This window comes from Spermophilus citellus (genome assembly GCF_964194105.1).
Source record: "Spermophilus citellus genome assembly, chromosome: 5".
NCBI lineage: Eukaryota > Metazoa > Chordata > Mammalia > Rodentia > Sciuridae > Spermophilus > Spermophilus citellus.
Window position 1 is genome coordinate 107,486,178 of NC_138186.1, and position 27,392 is coordinate 107,513,569.

Below are 27,392 nucleotides of genomic sequence, written 5' to 3' on the forward strand. Positions count from 1 at the left end.
ATATTAAAATCAGGTTCCATATAGATCTTCAAATGCCATAAATGTCAGGCCATATACACACCTGGCATTTTACATATATCATCTTTGTTCTTTCCAACAACCAAAACTATTTATTGTCCTCATTATATAATTCAAATGAGAAAATAAGAGGCTCATGCTGATCAAATGACCTAAAATAAATAGACATACAATAATAGAGGAGTCAGGATTGCAACCTCATTTGTTTAATTCCAAGGACCTTATTCTTCTCAATGTTGAAATGTATATATGTATGGGGCAGAGGGAAGGGGACAGAGGGAATACACTCACTGAGGGCATATAGCCTTAGGAAAGTAGCTAAACAAATTTCAGCATATTTTGGATTCATAAGGAAGGAGACTATGTATGTTCTCAGTGCCTGACATGTGAATTCTCACCAATGCTTATTAACTGGAATAAGTATATTTAATAAGGAATACTTATTCCTTTATAGATGTGTAATTGATAAGTAATCATTAGTCTTAATCATGTAGGCTTTACCTGCTACTTCCTTTTGGTTATTTCATGTTTATCCTGAAAATTAAATCGTAAATTTTGGAAAGTCTCCCAAGTTGAGAAAAAAGAATTCAGTCAATAGAAACTCACAGGGACCAATTCTAGGTGAAAGGTACTATTAGTACCTTCTCCAGAGATGAACTCATCAAGTATCTAATAAGCACTCACTGAGCATTCACAGCTGATGCTACCCAACCTCATTTCTTCTGATGAAGAAATATGGAAAAATTAATTAAATAAACAAAAGAAAAATGACTTATCTTAAACATAGAGTTCTGATAACCTAATTGATGGGTGGACTATCAGGAGGATAAGGGGCAAAGGGTTCTACATTCCAATACCAACTGCATCTTGTATTTTAAAAATAAATTCTCCCTGCCTTTAAATCTAATTTACATGATTTCAAAAAAAAGTGCTGTTTTAATATAAGACACACAAAAACATGATTATTTGCTTCAAGACCACCACAGAAAGATTTTATTCAGGATCAAAACATGAATATCCCAGCCAATAGAAAGGTGAGTATCATTGAAATAGGCACACCTTTAAAAAAAATCTATATTCAAATGTTAGCCATTTTGCCACATGTTCTGAGAGCTGGGTGTTTTTTGTTTTGTTTTGTTTTTTTCTTTTTTCTTTTTAACATCAGCAGTCACAAGAGTAGCACTCTGTCAGGACCCCGAGACCTCGATGGATGGCAATCTTTACAGTTAAAAGATTGCACAAAGTGCTTTCATTCTGACCCACATGTGAATTAGGCTCAAGCATAAAGGAAAAATAAATGGGAATTAGAGGGCAACTCACAGAGGCATTCCAGTTGGGGATAAAATACCACCATTAAGTCCCAGATGCAATTTATGAATACAGCATTTGAATTTTCTAATTGTTTTTACAAAAAAATGAGGCTAATGGAATTACATTGGAACCAGCCATTTAATCATATACAAATTTGCCAACCAATGTCTCTGTACATTCAGTCCTGAGCTCCTGATCACATCTGTAACATTGCCAAACTTTGAATCCAATATGAGAAAACTTCTTCCTTCATTTTTTTTCCCTTTTTTCTTTCTTACCTCTGGGTAGAAATGCAAGAAGCTGCTAAATCCAAGATTCCAAGTATTCCATGTTTCATGATAAAATCAAATCAATTTGATATAACTGTCAGGGACACATGAAGCTAGAAGGGGACCCTAGAGATTATCTGTACCAGTAGTTTTCAAATCATGAACCACTTTGAAACTACTCCCTACCCTGCTCACCTCCAAGGGTCTAACACGCACTCTGCAGAGAATAGGAGAAAAGGAACGCTCCACAGGATGAACTCCAAGACAGGTGATGTTAGGCATCTCTGAAACAAATTCAAATTACTATTTTATAACAAGAACCAATGAATATACACTTTAAAAAAAATTGCACTGGCAATCCTGCAAACCTCCCAAAGGTGTTTACCTAACATTACATCCATAGGCCCAATATGTTCTCAAAGTTCCTCACACGCACTGCTCCTGTGAGTGAAAGAGCTCAGTTCTGTGTGGTGAGGAAAGGAATCAGTCATTCTTTTCATTTCTGTAGTCATTAAATTTCAGAGGTACCAAGGAGTGGGGATTCAGTGTGTGCCCTAAGAAAGCATGCTGTCTACTCTGTCTACTGAAGATTCAAGCTTGGTAACAATGACAGCTCAAGATAAGAACTAACTACAAGCTCCCCAGCTTCACCAGTCAGTGTACATCATCACAGAGGGTCCTCACACTAGGGCCTTATTGGTTATTTCATGGGGCCTCCTGGGAGCTTCCCTTCTGGCAGGCCCAGCTGCTACCACTGTCAGTCTTCTGAGAGAGTTTTTCCTGTGGTTTTCCCAGAGCTGCTTTGGTGGCCAAATCAAGCCATGCCACTCCTCTACGTGGCTGTCACCCTCTCTGCTCCTCCCCCCACCACAAAATCTTCTTGGCACCAAGGCCAGCCTATAGTCTGTAGCAGAATAGGGAGACACAATCTTCTCCTGTTTGTGCTTTTCCATGTTTTGAGTCCTACAGAAATTCAACAGAATTTAAAGAAGTAACATGCAGTCTTTCCTCGCACGACCATAGGATTTCGATTCCTAGGAATGAGGCAGCGTGAGCGTAGCCCAAGCCTGTCCTCATTGGGAAGCCTTTGAGCCAGCCCACTCTGCCAGCTGTGCAGACATCACCAGTTCTGCCTGAATCTTGAAAGAGGATAGAGCTTGACTTTCCTAGGAGGCTCCTTAGCTTCAGTGTCTGCACATTTGTGTGAGTCTCTCTTCCACCAGAGCACAGACACCCTGATGGGTGTGACTTCCTCTTCAGCCTGGAGGCAGCACCAGTGGTTTTAAGGGAGTGCAGCAGGAGCCCAGGAAAAACAGCCAGGTCTGTACAACATCACCACAGGAAATAAGCTCTAGAAGATGAGTTGCACTTTATTAGTCAGGCAATCAGTATGCATGATGGAGGGTGAGATGCCAAGAAAGTAGAAGAAGAATCAGTTCAAAGATTTAGAATTAAAAAATAAAATGTACTGCATGTTCAGGGAAATACATGTTCTACTTGCTGAAGCATAGTTGGTGTTGGGAGGGGAGAAGCAATAAGTGGCACATAAGAGTTTCTATGGGACATAAAAAAATATTCTATTTTTTTTTATATGGCAAACCTTTATGAGTTGAGCTGAGTAATCACTTGGTCACATTTAACCACCAGAAAGGCCATTGTACTAATAGTGATGGACTTGAGGCTGGATGGACTAGGATAGAAAGAGGCAAGAAGATCTGAATGAAAAAGGCTCCCACATTCAGGCAGGAGACAATGTGGCAGGAAGAGTTCCCAGGTGTCCCCAAGATTCCTGACCCCTGGTATGCAGGTCTTTTATAAGCCCCTCCCCTTGAGTGTAAGCAGAGCCTGTGAATATGATGGATTTCACTTTTATGATATAGCAAAGGTGATAAAATTTTGCAGATGTAATTGAAGTCCTTAGCTGGTTGATTTTGAGTTCATCAAAATCAAAATTATCCTGGATGAACTCAACTGAATCTTTTAGTGAAGATTCTTCTACCCTCCTTGAAGAATAAGATACAAAGTTATGAGAGAGCCTGGGAGGGAGGGGCCACACAATGAGGACCTTCAGAGGCCTCTGGGGACAAGGACCCAGCAACCCTGCCTGAACTCCAGACACATCTAAACTGTGAGATAATAAATTTATGTCAGTTTAAGCCTCCAAATTTGTGATAATTTGCTATGGAGCAATAGAAAATAAGTATAGCTATAGACATGAGACAAATAAGTAGTATATTCAGCAAAGAAAACTGACAAGAAGTAGAGTTTGGAAAAGGGTCTCTGTGGTTACTGGCTTGGGATGCTAGATAAACAGTTTTAATTTGGACCTCTTGATTTTGCTATATCTGTAGGGTATGCAGATGGCCACATCTAGAAGGCAGTTGGATATAAGAGTCTAAATACCTAAAGGAAACCAAGGTTCTTTCCAGGGTGAACAGGCCAACTTCCAATGTGCAGATCTGAGAGGCCAGACAGAAAGTGGAGACCAACAACTGAGTCCAAGCAGGCAAAGTAGTCACAGGGGCAATCAGCATGGGAGAGCAGGCTGAGGACGTCCCCTGAAGGTCTTGAGGTGCTTGTGGAACTGCTCTGGAGCATTTTGTTTTCTGTGTTGTTGTTGTTGTTGTTAAGAAGCAAATCAAATCAGGAAGGTGCGTGGTTAGGAAGTCATCTAAGGATATATAGGGAGAAAGGGAACAAGGGTAAGGTTGAAACTCAAGGACACATTCATGTTCAGATGACAAGAAGGGACTTGAGATTGAGGAAGAGAAGCCTAAGAGGCAGGAGGAGAATGAGGAGAGGTGAGTGTCCTCTTAAACCCAGGAAACAGGATGTGCTCCCTATCTGAATGCCATCAGATGAGAGGAGGGCTGGAAATGATGGTGGGATTATAACGTGAATGGAATTTAATGTCAGCAAAAGTATAAAGTTGAGTCCCAGTGTCCACATTTACATTTACTGTCTTTGTCTATAAAGTGAGAGTGATAAATGAGGGTAAAACACCTGCCTTACTTTCCTTATGGGTTTAGAAATGCTCCCTGGGCTTCTACCCCACATCATGAAGGCTCAATGTGCAGGGACAACCCTTTTTACCTTCATGGGTCTAGGGCTCCCAAACTTGCTCTGAGCGACTTTATCAGATTTCCAGTGACTTGAAGCTAATTCCTTTCTAAGAGGAAAAGCCTGAAGACAAGAAGTCTTGCTGACCATTCTTAATTGCCAAGAAGTATAAGAAATTGGAATGCAGAAAAAGGGAACCTTGCTTCTCTTTAAAAACACATTGGCACTCTGGTTATTTGGCACTTGCTTTATTGGAAAACAGCTGAGAACCAAGAAACAAACAAAAGAGACCTCCGAGCAGCCAATTTCTACAGCACAGAGCCCGCCCTTCTTAATGAACTTCACGGAAAAGGATTTCCTGGGGTCCTTTCTCTCAGCCTAGTTTTCCTCTTCAGGAATTCTAACAGGCTTGGGGATGTGGTTTCCAACTGAACAGGCCAATAAGAGCAGCAAATTAAAAGAAGAGGACTAGGAGGGGGGAAAAAAAGAAAGCAAGAAGAGGACTAAAAGAGGCACATCAATAACAGTAACGAGGGACAGCTGATGACTTAGCAGCAAGGGTGGAACCAGGGGGAAATAACTATAGAAGACAAACAAAAGGAGTAAAAATCACAGCAGCTTAAGATCATTTAGTGCAGAATAAAAACATTCTACATACTAGAACAGACCCCGGAGGGCACTAGAGCTCAGCATGATGGCCTAAGCTATCATTAAAAACAGTTCAATTACATTTGGTATAGTCTAAAAAGGCAGAGACATTCACAATATACAATAACAGAACGAGGAGACGTACAACTTGATCCATTTAGCCCCTAAAAGGCAATTCTTGTGGAGTAGCTATGTGCCAGGAAATGTGCCAGGCAATAGATAGACAGGATCAAGAACGTGGTAGTATCTGTCTTAAGCCACCGTCAGTCATCAGGGAAGCTCAGCTGGTCAGAGAGATGGATTCTCTGCAAGGTGTCCTTTGGAGAGCCCTTGGAAAGGAAACTGTTCAAATATCAAGGTTCTTGGAAAGTCTAAATAATTCAGACTTCTCTCACTGGCAAAATCAGGTTGATTTTAGCTAGAGAAGACTGGCTACTTTTGTTGAAAAACAACAAAAAGAACATTTAAACATGATTTTCTCAGTGTAATGGCTACCTACCTTTTTGCTTTTATATATGTATAAAATCACCTTCAAGAACTGCAATGATGTTTAACAACAACTGGGTGAGAGTACTTTTTGTTCACTTAGGGTACATACTGGTTTCAAATTATTAGTGTAAGTCCTAAAATGGCTAGTTAAAACTAAGAGTAACTTTGATCTGGAGAAAATCTTAACGCCTTCTAATCAATATCTTGTGCTTCTTTTTTCAGCACCACAAAATAAATTTTAAACCAATGGTTCCAAGCTGCGGTTGACCAGTTCTATCAGAATCTCTCATTCTTAGGTCCTGTGTACACCTACTAGGACAGAATCTCTGGGGATGGGTCTCTGGGATTCTTATTTCTTAAAACTGCTCCAGATGATGCTGATGTGTGGCCAGAATTCCTCACAGCTCTTAAATTCCATTGTTTTTAATGTGTTTAATGATAAATAAGTAAAAGAACACCCCCAAAACACTATAGTTGAAATTCTATGAAAGGAAAAGAAAACCATAAATTTTCCATATTATATTTGATCTTATAATGAACAAGGAAAAACTAATACTAACCAGAGAAATTAAATTCATGTTCTTTTTTCATAATTTTGAGGTCTACACATTAGAAAAAAATGAAAAAGTAAGCTAAAATATTTCCATTATATTTTGTCTCTATCATCTTTACATCACCATCAACAAGCCTTCTGAGTAATAATAATAAAGTCATACAGGACCTAAAACTTTGATCATAAAATTAAATTCTCTCAGAAAGCTTGTCAGACTTGGAAATAATGCCAAGTTTCTCCCTCTTCTCTCTTCTCTTCTCACTGCTCTTGGTTTTCTGCTTTTGCAAACCCAGATACGATGTGATGTGAGGATGAAAGAAGAAAGATGTAGAAGCCAGCCTCATTAAATAGGGTTTAGGGACTCTGTGGAACATAATCGGTTAGAGAGAGTGACATTAAATGTAATTAAGATGTCTTGTGTTTATTTCAGTCCCTAGAGGAAAGATATAAAATACCTAGCTATTAATAAATAATAGTCAAATAACAATAATCCAGTTTCTTCTTAGAGCCCAAAGTAGCTAGGATTTGTTCTCTTTTATGCTGAGGGGCTATTGCTTGGGAAATTGTGAGAGTCAAGTGAAGGAATGTTGCCTGCTTGGTGCCAAATGTTGATTTCCAAGCTGGAAGGTCAGATGATTCCACACATGTTTTCTGCCTCTCTCCTCCTCTCCTTTCTCATCAGGAATAAAGTGAAGGACCTAGAGATTTAGGGTGCAGCAGCAACTCCCAGTACATATTGGTGTTTGGAAGCCAGATAATCTTCTACATGTTTTTCTTGCCTGGTATAAATTCTGTATAGGTTTCCCTGTGCATTTGGGGTAAGGAACAAATTGGTGAGCCAACCCCCTATCCACAGAGCACTGTGTAAGGAGCTGCAGGAGATGGATTTTTTTTAACACAATAAGGGCATGGCTTCTGTCTTCAAGGAAATTAAAATCTGGCTGGGAGAAAAACCCACAAACATCAATTAGGGAATTGTATGTCATAATTCATGATTAAGTAATAAATTAAGGTCATAATTGTTCAAAGATGGAAAATTTAAATGAGAATAATTGAGAAAGACTGTAAGGAATTCATGCCCTCAGGGTGTGAAGGATGGTACCAAAACTTGTCCCATATATGCAAAGGGAAAGATGGACATTCCTTCATAAAGTTACATACGTGTAAAAGAACCTTTAAGTCTTCCTCCCCACTTTTATTTTTCTTCTTTAATAAAAGAAGGAGCACTTTTGTCCATGGCCATTACTTAGAACTGTATGTAAAATATGTTAACTGTTTAATAAATTTGGTGTGTTTCTTCTCTATATAATGTTCAACTCTTTCTACATTTCAGGAAGCAGCAAATTGAAAGTAAATTATAGGAGAAAAGTGGGGATTCTGTAATTAACCAAACTGTTCTTAAAAGACGGTAACTACAAATAATAATGGATAAAACAAACAGTAATGTTCAGCAATCTGGGTCCGTTTAATGTTGGGAGACTATAACCATACTCTTCCTGCCTGCCCCCAACAGCCCCAGAAGGCATCAAAGCTCCCTGGAATGTGCTATCTTCACTGATTTAAATCTCCTTTAAGAGAGAGAGAGAGAGAGGAGAAAAGAGACTCATAAAGGTTATTTTCTTCATTCAGTCATTTGTTTGTTCAAGAATTTTTTATTGAGCACCTACTATTGTTTTAGATGCTAGGGACACAGTTACGAATAAGAGAGAAAAAGTTCCTATCATTTCAGAAATTTTATTCCAATTCAAAGAAAATCCTCCAGCTTAGATTTTTTTAAAAGAATGAGATAAAGAAAGCTTTGGATATACCTTGGCTGCAATTCCCCAAGAGTTAATGAAAGTCAACCTAGATTTTAAAAAATAAAAAAATGTATCCTACAGGGAAATTTATCGAACACTGAGTCTAGGTACATAGCCTTTCTTGCCAGTTGCCTCTCAAGAATTAACTCCCTTCTTACCCTCCCCCCCTAGTATTCAAATTCTCTTCTGCATTACAGAGTTGGCCTTCCTTGTCTCTTTCTTCATTTCTCTTAGCTTGGTTCACTTTTTCCTCCTCTCTACAATTTTATTTATTTCCCCCAAACTCCAAAAGGTCACAGACCCAGTACATTGTGAAACCCCAAATTAAGTTACATGATTCCTTCCTCCCGACACAGTGTCTGATGAGCTAAGAACTGAGGTTCTCATCTGCCTCTCAGGGCTGACCTGCCCTCCAGAGAAACCACAAGGACTTTGCTTACACAAGGCTCTTGAGGGATGGAAAGCCAGTGTCCTGGTTTGTGAGCTTGTTCTTCTAAAAGGGAAACCTAAAACTCTTTTCTTCTCTTTAATGAATTATTCTAGTTTTGCTTTGAGACCATAGCTCCTGTTTTATTTTCAGTTGTCTTTTTTCCATAACTCCTTTTAGAAATAAAAATGGAAAGCGTTATCTAGCCCCTAGGAAGAAATATGTACATACATTCAAAAAGCATTTTCATGCAACCTTAATAACCCGAATTCTATTTCCCTTTCTGTACATGATGGATGAAATTACTTTGATTATGCTGGCTTTCCAATTACTCATTCATGCCAAGAAAGCCAGCCCCGGAAACCCAGTCACCTTGCTTATTTCTTCCCACCTTGCCCTTCACAATCACAAAAATCAAAGAGCGCTGGAGCCGGAAGGAGCTTCCGTGATCCCCAAAGGAGGGATTAAACTTAAAAGTCATACATATTGATTGACCCCAGTTTTCTAAAATTAAACCTGAGTAACTATTTCAATACCAATTTTTAAGCTGTAAAAACTGATCTGTAGGTACAGAGTTCTGAGTGATGGAAGGCTCGGTGAATGTGTGACTGGTAACCCCGGCACTTCTACTTAATACACCAGGAAAAGATTTATTCCCATGTGTTCACTTATTTATTCCTTATCCCATGCCAGTGGTTTTCAAATTGTGCTCCTTGGAGTCTGAGGCTGTAATACCCCAGAAGGTAAAGAGGGACCAATTCTAAAGACTTCACGTCTCCTACCCCTGCTTCTAAATCAGAGATGCTATGCTCTTTCTCGCCCTTACAGATTGGGCTCTCAAATATGATTTCATATAAATAAAGCTCTCCATTACAATCCAAAAGGCAAAAAGATACTTAGGGAAAAATGAACTTAAAGATACAGAATATACACAAATAATCATTGTTTTCTCACAAACAATGCTGACTGGGGCTCCTAATTAATTGGTCCTGGAATTGACATTGGACTAGCTGTCTGGTGTATAATTCACCCTGACTGGCTCCTCACCACCCAGCCCCAAGGTTCTCCATAAACTGCCCTAGGAACCAACACATTAAGTCACAAATACTTCTGGTTACTTAGATACAGCCTGGCTAATAGGCTCACCATTTATAGCCACTAGTTTACTTATTCATTCAATGAACAATAAAGGGCTCAAAGATAAAGACATGATGCCCAAGGCAACAAACTTTTAGTCCAGTGGGGAGACAAATAAGAAAGCAAATTAAATTAGAGTATCTAAAAAATGACCATTATTTTAATGGAGTACGTATAGCTTTAACAGGAGCCCAGAAAGGCCAGGTCCGGAAGGAGTCAGGAAACCCCCCACAGAAGCAGATTCTGCAACATCCTGGGTCAACACCAAGTGTGAGACGCAGAAGGGAGAGAGATTTGGCTGGACAGGCAGGCAAGCAAGGACCAGATAATGAAGAGCCATGTCACATAAAAGATTTCAGAGTTTCTATCCCATAGGAAGTGGGTAACCAGCAAGCCATTAGCCTAGCATCATGGATTATTTCCCCAGTGGATACTCTTCTTTAGCTCATTCATGTGTCCCACACATATTTCTTGAATAACAACTCAGGGCTAATCATTGCTCCACTAAGAAAGAAACCTTGAAGTCATCTAAAATCATCTGGTGCCACAGATATGCTGCCTTCCCATCCCCATACAGCCTTTTGGGGTAAAAATCACCCCTTAGACATTTGGTTCAACCATTCAATATCCCTGAGCAAATAGTCTCACCCCTGATTTCAGTTGGTATCTGTTGTTGGGATTTTCCACCAAGAATCAGCAATGGAATTTTTTTTTAAACAGCAGAAATAGATAACACAAGTAAGGAAAAGAGTTAAAAAGGAGGCTCTTGAAGACATTTAAAATAGCTGCTCAGCACTGAAAATCAGCTTAAGGGATGGCAAATGCAAATGTGAGCTCAGACAGGCCCCGCTCAGTTTTGCAAATCCTTTGGTAATGAAAATAGATCCACACTTTAATTTTTCAAACCATAAACCTCCCCGAAGCAAGTAAGAAAAGAGAAGAAACAGAAGGGAAATATTCTACAAAGAAAGTGGATTTTGCATTTGATGTTTTGATGGAACTCAGTCAGGACAATGTTCCCCAAAACTATGAAGTAGACTGGGTCATGGCTGCTACCCCAGGCTCCTATTCTCCACTGTCTGCTCAGGTTGGGAGCATTCTTTTCCAAAGTCCTCAACTGTCCAGGGCACTCTCATGTCCCTCCCACTTCCAAGCACCACATCAAACCCCACTGTATGGAAAGGAGCAACACCTTCATGACACTAAGGTATGAATGATTGATAACAGCTTTAAAATGTCATTTCTTCTATAAGGTATTTGCATTTTAACAGAGTACAAAACCTCCAGCCAAAGCAAGACTCCTACAGACGTGTGAACATATGAAAACAATTTACAATGATTTCTACTGTTTCCCCACAGACTCAAAAGTTACCTGGCAAAAAGTAGCTGCTTGGTTGTTTAGCAAGGAAGAAGGAGAGATTTACAAACCACTGAGTTTGCGCCTAGAGTACTTTCTTGGTGTAAACATCAAAGGAGTGGCAGGCATGTGGCTTCTCCTGTGCAGACTCCCCCCCCCCCCCGTGCCCCTTCTAGGGGCTTCATAGCAAGTTTGGAGGAGCTGCATCTCCCCGTGGAGGCCTTTCCAAGCTTCCAAAGGGAGGATTTCCAGCAACTTCTGGTTGCCTAGCATCTCCGAAATTCCTCTGCCATCCACACAACCACAGACAGGTTCTCTCCAACCAGTCTGGGATCCCCGCCTGGGGCTGGGATGGGGCATCTTCGTGGCGCACTGGGTGCTCTGGGTGCTCCTCTGGGGAGGAGCCATACCGCTCCTCCTATCTGTTATCCCTGTATTCGTAATTCTCTTTTCATTTTATTAGCTAACCCTACTTTATTCTGGTCTCTGTTAACATTAATTCTTTATTTTAAATTTCCCCTGTTCAAATTAAGTAAAACAAAATGAAGAGCTTTGTGTGTGTGTGTGCCTTGACCCTGATAAGCTATCAAATGCTGCCCCCCTCCCAATCATGTACCTCCCCACTCCCCCCTCCCAGGATGAGCTTCGATTGCTTTTGCCAAATAATTCAGATGAAGCAGAACATCTACTTCTAAGGTCACCAAAGACACTGCCCCAGGCAACACTTCTCCAGAGGAACCTGAAGGGTGACTTCTGTACTGAAACAGCCTTGAATATCCTAATTTTCCAGGAGTTAATAATCTTACTTTCTGGGATGGTCCCTGGCCTTTCTATGGTGTACACATTCCAGAAAAATAAACCATGGGGAAAGGAAACAAAACAATAGGCCTAAGTCTACCTGCCTGATTATGTGCTAATGCAATCAGGAAGCAAGTAAGCCAGGAAAACAGACTGCCAGGGGTATTGGAGAACGTTGTAAAGAAGACATTTCAAAAATAATAGATCCTGGAAAAGAGAGGCCAGGAAGTGGATAAGTAGGACTGTAAGCTATGAACTGAATCTTTGTTTAATTTTTCATGAGGAACAAGCAAAGTCTGATGTTGCTTTTTCTTATGGTTACTGGAATATTCCTTTACATACAGGGCAAGTCACACAGGGTCTTGCCATCAGCCTAGCCAAGGTGGTTAGCACTTCGGTGCACATTCTTGCAAACAACCCTACAAAATCTGTCCAAAATTCTAGTCACGGATCTGGAGAGTAGATTTCCTAATGGGGATCATATTGAATCCTCCGAAGCTGAGCCCCAACACCTGTAGCCCCTCTCAAGGATGCACCTGATTTCCAATATTATCTGTGCACACCAGTTATGTTCCCCAATTTCAAACATTAGCCTGTAAACCTCTGGACAGTTTTGGTGGGTTTCCTTCAATACGCCACATGTGTTCTCAACTGATTGATAAGAATTATCCCTACATAACTAAGACCATCCTACATGTAAGTCATCCTATATGATTCATCCTATATGAATCATCTGTATATGGCGCATCTTGCCATTGGCCCAGGTTGACTTCAAAATAATTAAGCCATAAAGTAGTGTAAATCTAACTCTACTAAGAGGATAATAGGATCCACCCACTTACCATGTTCCTGCAGGCACCTTGGGAGGGAACCCCACACCCTCTGGTGTCTCCCGTTCTTTTCCTTCCATATTTGCTTCCTGCCTGATGCCCAAGCAGGTATCAGTCCAAGACTTCCAATGAAGTGGCTGGACCCCCTCCCATCCTGCTTCATTCTACCTTAACCCTGCGGGAGTACCATTTAATGTAAACCAAAAACTTCCAAATACCTAAAACAAGCAGGACTGTAACTAAAAAGTTATTATGCTGTTTAGGGATAAAAAGCAAAACTTCTCGGCTTCAACCCAGCATTAGTAATCTTTCAACTCTTTCCCATACTGGATCCATATCAGATCTCTCTGATCATCCAGAACCTATTGTCATATTTGAACTGACTCTGCTGCCTCATATCTAGACTTGGCCTTAGGAGTATACTACCCACACCCCACTCTTCCTGCCAAGAAGTAGCAATTTGTCTTGTTTCTTACCATCCCAATAATCCTCTGTCTTCCCTACCCCAAACATGGAGCCAGGTCATTATTGTCAATTCTTTGTTTCTGTTTTTTTTTTTTTTTCTTTTCTCTTCTCTCCTCTCCTCTTTTCTCCCCTCCTACTCCTCTTCTTCTTCTCCTCCTCCTCCTTCTTCTCTTTCCCTCTTCCTTTCCCTCTCTCTCTCTCTCTCTCTTTCATCTTAAGGCTCTTTATCAAAATAAGTACATACCCACCCTGAGCCTATTGCTGCCAAGATGCTTCTGCTTTTTCCCAAAGAGGAGATGATAGTAGCATCTAAAAATGGAGTGAATGCAGGAAGGGCCTTGAAAACAAATCAATGCATTTTATGTTCCTAATTCTAAGGTCCCTATCCCTGTGGCAAACCCTGCTGAGTGGCTTATGTGGCACCCACACCCAATTCCTTACTCCCTTGATTCTGTCCACTATAAAACATGGAACAGCTAAGTAGGACCTTCCCCAGGCTCCCTTACAAACTGGGATAGATATGGCACAGATTTGTCCAATAAGATATAACAGAAGTCTTGAGATAGGAATAGTCCTGGGAGAACTTTTGGTTTCCCAACAAGAGAGAACAAGGTAGCTGGCCTTGTCCTGTTCCTATCTTTCTGTTTTTTGAAAGATGGGCAATTCCTAAAGCTGAAGCAGCCATTTTGTGACTACGAGGCAGCTCAAGTTGCTAGGCAAAAGCATTCCTACTGAATATGCCAGGGCTATCTAATGTCTTTCTATAGCAACCTTTAGAAAATTCTTTATCCCCTATGCACTTTTCAAAAGAACCTTTATTTAATAGTCTTTATTTTTTTAAAGAATAAATTATCCTTTTTTCCCATTTTAGCATGATGCCACAAAAGAATAAAATTGTAGACTTTGTGAACTTAGGAACTTTGCTATATCTATCACTGATCTGACATTATGCTATATAATTACTATAATTATTTTAATTGTTAATAAATACATAAAAGTTGTTATTAATGATAATGATTTTTACTATGTCGTAAGTGAATTTTAGTTAATGCAATTAATGTCATTATATATAATTTATATTTTGTTGATAATATATCATCATATTATATAATGCATTAATTATTTATTATTCTTCTGCCTCACTGGAAAGAAGATAGTGCCTGAAACAGTACCTGGAAATATTCATTGAATAAATAAATGAATCTTATGCCCCCCAAAATGATTATTTAAAATTAGTATATTTCAGGCAAAAAAAAATTTTTCAATGAGTATGTTACTGAGAGGTCAACTTAAATGAGGGGTTTATCGTGACCTTCTACAGAATCAGCCTTTCAAATGCTGGTGATTGGTTTTAAAAATAAATTACATTATTTTGTTATTTCAATTCCCCATAGGCAATTAGACTTCTGTTTTTAAAATGGGAGTCTGGAAAAATAAGGCACTTTAGTAGACTTCTGTCTTGCCATGGTCCCTCTTAAATACCATGTCTGGGGCATGGAGTCAAAAACAAGGAGCTCTCTTCAGCCTGAGGGACCAGGAGCAAGATGCTGACCCACAATATTGGCCAGTTAGTTTCCAAATCCCATTCAGAGCTCTCTTTATGATTAGCACCATCTCAAAATGTTTTCCTCTGTGCTATTTAATTTTTGAAAAGAAAATATTCATGAAACTTTATTAATCATCTCTGCTGAAAAGAAAAAGAAGAGTATCTGGCATCATGTAGTCCTTCTCAAGTCAAGTAATTAAGAGTAGAAATCATCCATGTTTCTCCTGAGGGCCCTTCCCACTTGTAGAAAGTGAGCAGATCTTAAGACACTAATTTTGGCTCACTACACAGGTCATCCTCTCAGAAGGACCATGGTTTGTTTAGAGAATGTTTCACGACAATGCTAGACCAATGACGGGGCCCGAGACCCGACTGCAAGAGCGCACTCACATCAGCTATGGCTGTGACTCATCTGTGCCCAATCACCTTCCAGCAGCCCAAGGCTTCACTCAGTCCACTCAGGAAGCAGCAGAGTGCATCATGGGAGCCTTGAACAACTCACCTGTCACCAGAGGGTCAAGACTCAACCACAGCTTCAGCTGCTGAATGCTGCTCACTAGGCAAGACAGCCAGGCTCCACCTAACTCAACCCCAAAGCATAAAGGTATTACTTGGAGCTGTGCAGTAATAGACAGGGGGTGATGGTGGCACACACCTATAATCCCAGTGACTCAGGAGACTGAGGCAGGGGTTAACAAGTTTGAGAACATTTGGGGCAATTTAGAGTGCACCTAGTATAGTACATCCCTAGAACAGCAGCAACAAAGATTTTTTAATAAAAAAAATCAATTATTAGGACTTGTATTTATTATCTATAGCTGCAGAACAAATTACACAAACTTAGCAGTTTAAAACAACACACCTGTACTATCTCATGGTTTGGGTGGGTCTGGAATTTGGGCATAATTGAGCTGGGTCCTCTACTCCTGGGTCTTCTAGGAGGTTGCCACCAAGGCTCAGCCAGAGCTGGAGTCTGACACAAAGGCTCCGTGGAGGAAGGATTTGCTTCCACGCTCACATGGATGGTGGCAGGATCCAGCACCTTGCAGGCTGGTGGACTGGGGCCTCTGCTCTTTGCTGGCTGTCAGCCAGGAGTAATCTTCAGTTCCTGGCCATGAGGGTCTCCACTCCACTACCACCACCACCCCCAGCTGCTCACAGTATCACCATTTGCTTCATCAAAGGCAGCAAGGAGAGCTGCTCAAGCCGGAGACCTTCTTTTCAGGCTCAATCTTTGTCTTCTTTTCCTTCACATTCAGTCACTGTGCCCTACCAATCCTAACATTAAAGTGTCTCCCAAATCTGTTTCCTCCTCTCCACTCCCTCTAAGTGCTAAGATTCAGTACTCATCTTCTCTCTGCGGTCAGTCTCCAAGGGATCTATCTCTCTGGCCTGGGGGTGTGCCTGTAGATATTCCACAATCGGCTCTCCAGAGGTGGGGAAAGCCCTGATTTGTAGTATCTTCTGATTTCCATGGGACAAATACCCCTACCCTGGTTCATGTCAAGCAACCAGTGACATCACCGACCATGGTGTTGGGCAGCGACACTCAGTGGCTCACCAGTACATAGAGTTTCCATCACTCAAATACAGTAGATGAGAAAAATCCTCAGAAATTTTGATAATAGTAAAATGGAGTAAGATAATTAAAAAGTGATAAACTTTTATCTTATATCTTAATATAAGTTAGTTTTAACAATGGCTGTGTTTATGAACCCACTCTGAAAATTCCTGAAGACTCTCACAAGTAGTGATATGTGTTCATTGCTTCATATTATGGCCCTGGCACTGGTCTCTACATTCAAGCTGTTCCCCGAATCACCATAGCCATTTCAACACAAATAAGGCTCTATCACTGCCCCTGCTCTTTCTGGTAGTATCCCATGTTCCAAAATCCTTTATGTATGTATGCAAGACCCTTCATCTCCTACCACACTATGTATTTTGAGTGGAAATTAAACATGAATAATACTGACAGTTCACAAAACCTAACACTGTGTTATATTGTTTAATCTTTCCAACAATCATATGAGCTATCTACTTTTATTATGTCCAGGGCAGGAATTGGGGAGAACAGAAGTAGAGGTTCTGATAATCCTGCAAAGAATTCTGGGAAGTTTATTATACATATGTAAATAAGGTAGGTTGGGCTAGAGACAGAAAGATTCCTGGGGTGAGTTGATGATGGATTTTAGATTTTGTTGTTAACTCCTTGTCTTTAGTGCATCAAGTACAAGATTTGGAAATTTTGAAAAACTGGGATTTAGGCTAGAAATGGATCATATTAAACTTCCCCATTGTTGGACTTGGATTGTGGCTCAGCTGTAGAGCGCTTGCCTAGTGCGTGCGGGACCCTGGTTCAATTCTCAACACCACATAAAAAATAAATAAATAAAAAGACATTGTGTTGTGTCCATCTACCAAAAAAAAAAAAAAAAAAAAGATTCTCTCTCTCTCTCTCTCTCTCTCTCTCTCTCTCTCTCTTAAAAAACAAAACAACTTCCCCATTGCTATGACCCTGAAACAGATGTTAAAAGTGCATACTTGAATAGTAGAAATCCACATGCTTGTTAAAAAAAAAAAATCTAGATTAATTTCATCACATCAAAGCATGAGTAAGAAGGAAAAACAAGTGGCCACAATTATATCTACCCTAAAAATTATAAGTACCCATAAAGGAAGACTAGAACAACTTGTTCAGAAGTAATAAACAAAAGTATAATCGAAAAAAATATATTGAGCTGAAAAACACCTGAATAACAAATTAAAAGAGATCAAAATAACTACCCCAAATGAATAAAAAGACCACATCTCAACACATCATAGCAGTTTTTTCTAACTATTGGGATTAAGACAAATGAATTTTTCAAAAAGAAGATGTAGCATAATCTCTCTAATATACCACTTACACAAATAAAGAAAACATACTTATTCAGAACAATATTAGATATTATTCATTAAGATAAAAACATATGTGTTAAATTATGAAGAAATGTCCTGAAATTTAAATTCCAAATCCTAATAATGGTTGTTCTTTTTTTTTATTGGATGTTTACAACATTACAAAGCTCTTGACAAATCATATTTCATACATTAGAATCAAGTGGGTTATGAACTCCCATTTTTACCCCAAATACAGATTGCAGAATCACATCGGTTACACATCACATTTTTACATACTGCCATATTAGTAACTGTTGTATTCTGCTACCTTTCCTATCCTCTACTATCCCCCCTCCCCTCCCCTCCCATCTTCTCTCTCTACCCCATCTACTTTAATTCATTTCCCTCCATGTTTGTTATCCCATTCCCCTCATAACCTCTTATATGTAATTTTGTATAACAATGAGGGTCTCCCTCCATTTCCATGGATTTCCCTTTTTTTCTCCCTTTCCCTCCCACCTCATGTCTCTGTTTAATGTTAATCTTTTCTTCCTGCTCTTCCTCCCTGTTCTGTTCTTAGTTGCTCTCATTATATCAAAGAAGACATTTGGTATTTGTTCAGGAACTTACCTCGACATTGTAAAAGCTATCTATGCTAAGCCTCAGGCTAGCATCATTATGAATGGAGAAAAATTGAAGGCATTCCCTCTAAAATCTGGAACAAGACAGGGATGCCCCCTATCACCACTTCTATTCAATATAGTTCTCAAAACACTGGCCAGAGCAATTAGACAGACGAAAGAAATTAAAGGCATAAAAATAGGAAAAGAAGAACTTAAATTATCACTATTTGCAGATGACATGATTCTATACCTAGAAGACCCAAAAGGGTCTACAAAAAAACTACTAGAACTAATAAATGAATTCAGCAAAGTGGCAGGATATAAAATCAACACACATAAATCAAAGGCATTTCTGTATATCAGCAACAAAACTTCTGAAACGGAAATGAGGAAAAACACTCCATTCACAATATCCTCAAAAAAAATAAAATACTTGGGAATCAACCTAACAAAAGAGGTGAAAGACCTATACAATGAAAACTACAGAACCCTAAAGAAAGAAATAGAAGAGGATCTTAGAAGATGGAAAAATATACCTTGTTCATGGATAGGCAGAACTAACATCATCAAAATGGCGATATTGCCAAAAGTTCTCTATAGGTTTAATGCAATGCCAATCAAAATCCCAACCGCATTTCTTGTAGAAATAGATAAAGCAATCATGAAATTCATATGGAAAAATAAAAGACCCAGAATAGCAAAAACAATTCTAAGCAGGAAGTGTGAATCAGGTGGTATATCGATACCAGATTTCAAACTATACTACAGAGCAATAGTAATAAAAACAGCATGGTACTGGTACCAGAACAGGCGGGTGGACCAATGGTACAGAATAGAGGACACAGAGACTAATCCACAAAGCTACAACTATCTTATATTTGATAAAGGAGCTAAAAACATGCAATGGAGAAAGGATAGCATCTTCAACAAATGGTGTTGGGAAAACTGGAAATCCATATGCAACAAAATGAAACTGAATCCCCTCCTCTCGCCATGCACAAAAGTCAACTCAAAGTGGATAAAGGAGCTAGATATCAAATCAGAGACTCTCTGTCTGATAGAAGAAAAAGTTGGCTCCGATCTACAGATTGTGGGGACGGGCTCAAAATTCCTTAACAGGACACCCATAGCACAAGAGTTAATAACAAGAATCAACAAATGGGACTTTCTTAAACTGAAAAGTTTTTTCTCAGCAAGAGAAACAATAAGAGAGGTAAATAGGGAGCCTACATCCATAATGGTTGTTCTTAAGCAGCCATGGAGGTGACTGGTGAGCAAAATGTGAAGTGAACTCTAGTTGAAGGACTGTATTTGTAAAGTCTGCTAAGGAAGGAGAGAAAGGAAAGGGAAGGAAGGGGAACATAGAATAAACTTGAAGCAAGTATGATGGAATATAAATGTGTTTGTTTTAGATATTGAGAATATTAAGGCCTTTTTTTATTCTTTTTATTTTTTTAGTACCTTTTAAACTTACCAAAAAGGAGAAGTTTTACAGACAACTAAATAGAGTAGGGGGAGATTCCTATAAATGAAAAATAAAATCAATCTAAGTTTAGATGTTCCCTCCATATACCAAATTCAAAATGATAGTTTTGACCCAAAAAACTAAAATTATATACCCAGCCAAGTTGGCATTCACTGGCTAAGGAAATAGAAAAACATCTTCAGACATACAGGACCATCAAGAAAACACACACCAAAGTCTTCCCCTTCTTGGAAATATGCAAAAATAAAAAAATGAGTATCATTTACTGTCAAGTGAGTGATAAATCAGAATAAGAGGCAAGAGTTGTGGTATAAAAGTATGAGCAATAAATATTGCAAGCAAAGGCAAAAATAATAACAAATCAAATTCATAAATCTTGAAATTTTCTTTGAGGGAAAAATAGAAAAGTAAAAGAATAATAGTTTAATAACTATAATCTGACTCCCCTAACTCAGTAAGGAGAGCCAAAGTGGGCGAAAGGGTTGGTGAAAAATGGGAAAGAATGCAGAACAAAGTAAAATAGTGCTAAAAGCTCATCTTATACAGAAAAGGAGCAGGGCAAAACACAGCTTTAAGTTCTTTGATCCTTAGTGAAATGTAGACTGAAGAAAGATATTGAAAAAAACAAAGAGATACACAATACTGAATTTCAAGCAGAATGTGAGCAGAAGAAGGAGACTAACAAAATATGACCCATGTAGCAAAATACCGAAAGCAAAGTAATAACTTAAAGCTGGAAGTCTAATACAAGATGATACCATAAACATAAACATATTGGCAATCAGGGAAATAAAAATTTAAATAATAATAATAAGGGAGTATTTTTCATGATCAGATTGGCCAAATTTTAAGAGATTGTCAGTGTCCAATATGGACAAGGATGTAAGGAGATGGGCACTCAACTCTGATCACAGAAATAGCTAATTGGTCCAGGCACAGTGGCCCACACCTGTAATCCCAGATGCTTGGGAGGCTGAGGCAGGAGGATTGCAAGTTCAAAGCCAGCCTCAGCAAAAGTGAGGCACTAAGCAACTCGGTGAGACCCCATCTAAATAAAACACAAAATAGGGCTGGGGATGTGGCTCAGTGGTTGAGTGCCCTATAATTCAATCCCCAGTACCCAAAGATAAAGAAATGTTGAATTAGAACAGCCTCCATAAAGAGTAGGGAGGCTAATTTATCAAAGTGAATTGAAACTTAAGAGTGTAAAAACTACAGAAATGATACATATTAGTAACAATATATATGCCAAATACAAAGTGACAATAATATATATGCTAACTTTTTAATGGTAGTGTTACTTATGATTTTAAAAATGGAAATAACCTAAGTGTCCATCAGGAGCATGAGGGGGAAATCAATTGTGTTATATGTATGTAATCAATTATTATTCAATAATTAAAACAATGAGAAAGACCTGTATGGCATGACATAGAAAAATCTTCAAGATATTAATCTAATATATTAAATACTAATTCATTGGGGGACAATATGAATAGTATTATAATATGCAGTCATTTTTTGTCCTACATTCTGCATTAGTATAGGTGTATGTAAATACATAAAAAAATGTCTAGGGGAATATGTTGTAAACTTTTAATAGACATCTTTGGAAGGGAGTAGTTTTCACTTCTATTTTGCACATTCTGTACATTTTGCATGTTTATACAGCAAATGCATCACTTGAGTGATTGTGTTTTGTCTTCTTCCTAGGCCAAACTGAAATGTCAGTTCCGAAATCTTCCCCTTCCAGGGAAGTCATAAATGCACATGAACACTCAGTCAATTACTTCCTGGTGTGGATGGAAATTTCCCTGCAAGTCAATCCTATAGAACAAGGGGAATTCGGAAAAGAGGGAGAGATGGGGCCATTTTTCAGAAGGGGCTATGGTGGGGACAGAGACTCATTGTGAGAGCATGTCCACCTGAACCCATACCCACCCCTTGAATCACTTCCATATTTTGTCTGTTCTTCCCAGGCACTTTTTGCCCACTGCAACTTGAATAAATAAATGCAGTCTAAATGTAGATGGTAGGTAAAAACCTACTGGACATCTTGGAATTTCACAAAGGCTCAGAAGCTAAATAACAATTTGTTGGATTTCTTTCTTTTAAATATTATTACTGTCGATTTATTTCAGTTTTCATTTATTTGATTACAAATAACCTTTTATATTTCTGATTTACTTCATGTTTGTTGATTCTTTTGGATATTGTTCAAATAGGTTTCTATTTCTATCTTAACCCTGCGGGGGTACCATTTAATGTAAACCAAAAACTTCCAAATACCTAAAACAAGCAGGACTGTAACTAAAAAGTTATTATGCTGTTTAGGGATAAAAAGACCTGATTCAATATTGAGTGGGAAGAAGAATCAAACAGTTTTCTATCAACTGGATTCGGTAAAATTATCTTTGAATTTGTTTCTATATCTTCTGAGATTGACCTGATAAATTAAATTATTCATGGATTAGGACTCAGGGGAACAATTCCTTGGATTTCTAAAGAGGCCAATGCAGGCCAGCACCCTCAATAGCCAGTGCAGAGAGGGCAGGCTAACCATAGAACACCATAGTAGGTAGTGGACTATGCGAAATGCTGAATGAGAGGCTGAGCCACCCATGCCCAGGCGGGGGGGGGGGGGGGGGGGGGGGGGGGACAAAGATCAACCACACCAGTGAAAGTCAGAAAACTTTTCAATACTTGTGCAGAAGGGCAGTGAGCCATTTCTTTCACTGTAGTAAGCCCCCCTTTCTGGGCTCGCTGTCCCAGGCCAGAGAGACAGCTCCAGGTGGAATTCAGTTTTCAAGTGTCCCTGCACATATCCAGCCTGAGAAAGTAACTTTGAAAGTCCACATCCCTGTGTTTCAAAGATTCTCCCCCAAAGATATGCACTGCTGCCGGGGTCTCCACTCAACTGGTGACATGTCACATTTCTAAAAGGGAAACTAATGATATCCTTTTCTCTACCAGGTTTGGATCACTAGTCTGGGGCAAATTCTGAAGTCAAATCCTCTTCTGGAAGACATGGACTGACCAACATGGAAGGTGGTTGTTGGGGACTTGAGTTCTAAGTCGTGAGTCCTGGTGACGTAACTTGATGGTCTGAATCCATATAATAAGGAATCTTGTTTTATATAATTTAGACAGACTGTTCATAAGAGAAATAAGACTGAGCCCTTAAAGGGGGACGAGGAGGTACATATGTAGACCGGGAGGTCTTCAGCCAGGGAGTCTCAAGCTGATCCGAAGCTGACAAGCCATGTGAGTGTGTGTGACCATGAAAACGGTGAATTAGTTGCCAGACAGAGTAAATGCCCTAAAACCAAGATATGATTTTAAATGCTTTTATTCCAAATATTTATTCATAGGTCAAGCCTCATATTTCATTTCATTAATGCATTCATATTGCACCTGTTTTCCTGTCCCCGAGCTGCTTTACATATCCAAATGAACAAATACCGATTCTCTCCAGGTTCCCCGGCTGTCTCTTAACTCTCGGCCTCTGACACTCTTCTTCCCTCCTGACTGGGAATTCTGCTCTTTTGATCCTATTCAATCCCTAACTACAGTCCCATGTTCCCACCCTCAGAGTTGCCCACACCTCTCCCTTTGTTTTGCTCCAAAAGATGCCAGGCTGGAGGTAGTTTTTCTCTGATTTAAAATCTCAACATTAAAAAAAGCTTTACCAAGTCAATCTTGACCCCTTGGTTCTAAAGAGGAGGTAATAAGAGAAGAATTTGCTGATCCCAAGTGTGGCTTTTGTCAAAATTCTTTAAATAAACCTTTGTCACTGAATCAGACTCAACTGATCAATTTTAACAGTTTAACAAAAAAAAATTGCCCCTCATTGAGCATAACAATCTAATCACCAGGCAAATTCCACTGAACAAGAATCAGGGGAATTGGGGGGCTCTTCCCTTTCAGAATGCTGCACTTAGAAACCTAAAATAATTCAGCTCCACTGGAAACTCCACCCTGGAAAAGCAACCTTGTATTTTATCTCCAGATTTCTGGATAGTAGCTATTTTTCTAAACTTTCAATTGATGTATAAATGCATTAATGTGCACAAACTTCAACATGTACACCTCATGAATTTTTACAAGCTAAACACCCTTGTGTAACTAGCAGTAGATCAAGATTTAGGACATTTCCCATATCCCATAAACCTCCCTTATGTCCCCTCCCAGTCATTAACTCAGTCAAATATAACTGCAATTCTAACTTCTTTTACTATAGATGAGTTTGGTCTGGTTTTGAACTTTATATAAGTGGAATCATACCACATTTGCTCTTTTATGGCTGGCTTCTTTTGTGCATATAATATGTCTATGAGGTGACTCTGCACTATAGTGGGTATCATTAATTCCTTCTTTTTCATTGCTGTATAGTAGTCTGTTATGTGAATATTTCATGGTGTGTTTTATGAATATATCATATTATATGAATATAATATGGTAGATTTTATTAATATACCATTCTATTGTTGATATACATCTGCATTAATTTCTGTTTTAGGAATGATGAGTAATGCTTTTACAAACTTTGTAGTAATTATCTTATGGTACACACACTTATAAAAGTTCTTCAGGTTTATATCTAAGAATGGAAATGTTAGATCATAGGTTACATATATGTTCAGTTTTATAAAAAAATTGCCAAGGTTTAGCAAAGTGATATTACCAATTTATGCTTCCACCTACAATGTACGAGAATCCTAGTTCTCTATGTCCTCTACAACACTCAGTGTGGTGAACGTGTAAATTGCAAACATGCTCATGTTGGTCAGTAACAGCTCATTGTGGTATTACTCTGAATTTCCCTGATATGAATATCTTTCTCCTTTGCTTACCACTTCACTCTCCTTAATGATAATAAGAAAGTCTTTATTTTATTGAAGTCAATTTATCAGACTTTCAGTTTTGTTTATTCTTTGTATTCTAGTTAGGAAATTTTTCTGTATTCCAAAGTCTTAAATACACTGTGGAATACATCGTTATCATCAATAAAATATATTTCAGGTAGATCTGAAATCCACTGAGAATTGATTTTTGTGTATGACCTGAGATAGAGGATAAAGTTCTTCTTTCCCCCATATTCATATACAACTGATCCATCCATGTTGATTGAAGAAAGAGAGAAAAAAAAAAGCCATTAGCACTATACTGCTATGGCACCTTCATCATTAATAAAACACCCTGAGATGCATGTGGTTTCTGGACTTCCTATTCTATTCCTTTAGTCAATTTGTCTATCCTGCGGTCAAGAAAATAGTGTTAACCCCTGTGGACTTGTAAGAAGTCTTGATGTCTGAAAGTCTACATCTTCCCATCCCCCATCTTCTTCAGGCTTATCTTCACTCCTCTTGACCCCGTTGAATTTGTGTATAAATTTTATAATCCATTTGTCAATTTCTACCTTCAAAACTGCCAGAAAAAATTTTTTTTCAGTAATAGGAATCAAACCCAGGATCTTGTTCAGACTAGGGAAACAAACACTCTACCAATGAGCTACCTTCCCAGCCATTGGATCTACAGATCCATCTGGGGAGAGTTATCAAGTTTTCAATATTGAATCTTTCAATTGGTGAGAAGGTGATAGTCCTCTACTTATTTAGATATTTTATTTCTCTCAGTAATATTTTATAATTATCTGTCTACAAGCTTTGCATACCTTGAATTTCATTTCCTAGCTAATATGCTTGATGCTAGTACAAGTGGCACCTTTTTAAAAATTGGTTTTCTATTATCTGTTCCTGATCTACATCAATACTATTGAATTATATATTTTGATTTTGTCATATAGAGTGGCCTTGCTAAATTAACTATTATCAATCCTAATAGTTCATTTTTTGTTGATTCTTTTGAAGTTTCCAAGTGTACAATCCTGTCATCTGCAAACAAAAATGGTTCCATTTCTTCCTATATAGTGCTTGTGTCTTTTATTTCATTTTCTTTATGTATTACACAAGCTAGGAGTTTCAATAAAATGACAAATAAAAGAGTCAGTAGAAGACCTCTTTACCTCATTTCTGATACTGTGGCAAGATTCTTAACTATTTAATCATTAAGAATGATGTTTTCTATTAGGGTTTTTAAAAAATATCCTTTACCAAATTAGTTACTTTCTATTCCTAGTTTAATAAGGAGTTTTTCATGAAATGATATAAAATTTTATCAAATGTTATTTCTTATTGAAGTGATTGTATTTTTCTTCTTTTATCCCATTAAAATTTCTGCATATTTATACTGTGGTCAGAGCATATATTATGTGTGGATTTGAATTTTTGAAGTCTATTGAGACATGCTGTATGAGCCAGCATATAGTCTATTTTGGAAATGTTTCACATGCACTTAAAAAGAAAGTACATATCTGCAATCATTAAGTACAGTGTTCTATATATATAGTTTGGTAAATTTTGTGGGTTGTATTATTCACATTTTGTATATTCTTACCAATTTTTATCCTTTATAATCAATAACAGAAATATAATTAGAAAAATCACTAAATGACCAGTAATTAAGCAATGCTACTTCAATTAACTCATGCATAAAGAAACACAATGATTAAGTAAAGCAATGTTTAAAGAAGACATATAGAATTAAAGCTTTGCAGGAAGAGGAATAAAGCTTCAATTGATTTATCTTCCTTTTGAACTGGGCCTTTGAATATTGTGAACTGTCTCTTTCTCTGTGTAATAGTGCTTTTCAACCGGGTACAGTTGGTGATGTCTGGAGCCATTTTGGGTGGTTGCAAATCAAGTAGAGGATATCCTGACATTGAGTGAGTAAAGAACAGGGGTGCTGATGAGCATCACCAAGCACAGGACAGTCCCTGCCTGAAATGTCAACAGGGCTGAGTTGAAAGAGCCCTGCTCTATAATAACAGATTACGACATATATTCTTAATAGTCTACCACATATGAATACCTTTAACCACATCTCAGAAAATGCAAAGGTCACTCTGACACTTTATACAGTCCCCTACTCTATTTTTATGGTTTTTCAAATCATATATTTATTTTCTAAAAATATTTTACATCTCACATTATTGTCATTGTTGCTCTATGCATGCAGTATTGATTCATGTTTTTTACATACTTATCCCCCATTCCTTCCTGAATTTTCACAGTTCAATTTGGGAACATTTTCCTCTGCCTGAAGAATGCCTTTAACTCTTTGTTTCAGTGATCATCTGCTATAGATGATTCCCTGAGTTTTTGTTTGTCTCAAAATATCATTTTGTTTGTTTGTTTGTTTTATCATCGTTTTGAAGACTATTTTCCTTGCTACAAAATTGTAAGTAGACAGTTACAACACTTTACATGTGCTGTGCTGTTGTTCCCTAGCTTCCATCCATTTTCTTAAAAATCAGGTGTTGATCATATTATTGCTTCTGTGAACGTATTTACTTTCTGTCTTCTTTTGCGATTGTTTTTGTCTTTCATCTGTTTCACTGCAATGTGTCTAGGTGTAGTTTTCTTTGCATTGTGCTACCTATGACACCTAAAGCTTCTGCATCTGTGATTGATGTCCCATGAGTTTATGAAAATTCTGGGTTAATGTATCTTCAAATATTCCATTTTGCCTCTTTCCCCTCTAGATCTCTAATAACATAGGTTAGGCCTTTTTACCATTTTCCATATGTATCTTATATTTTATACTTTCCTCCTTCTCTCTATGTGTCAGTCTG

The 27,392-nt window shown here is 38.4% G+C and overlaps 1 long non-coding RNA gene and 1 pseudogene across 2 annotated transcripts in view; both read left to right on the forward strand.

Annotated features, from left to right (window-relative positions):
- The window catches only part of LOC308648711, a 627,872-nt gene that overhangs the window by 386,382 nt on the left and 214,098 nt on the right, over nt 1-27,392 (forward strand). The window lies entirely within an intron of this gene.
- The window catches only part of LOC308650412 (mRNA decay activator protein ZFP36-like), an 84,723-nt pseudogene continuing 72,389 nt past the window's right edge, over nt 15,059-27,392 (forward strand). Inside the window, exon 1 of the transcript in view lies at nt 15,059-15,222. The product of the transcript in view is annotated as an mRNA decay activator protein ZFP36-like (transcript). The remainder of the gene's footprint in view (nt 15,223-27,392) is intronic.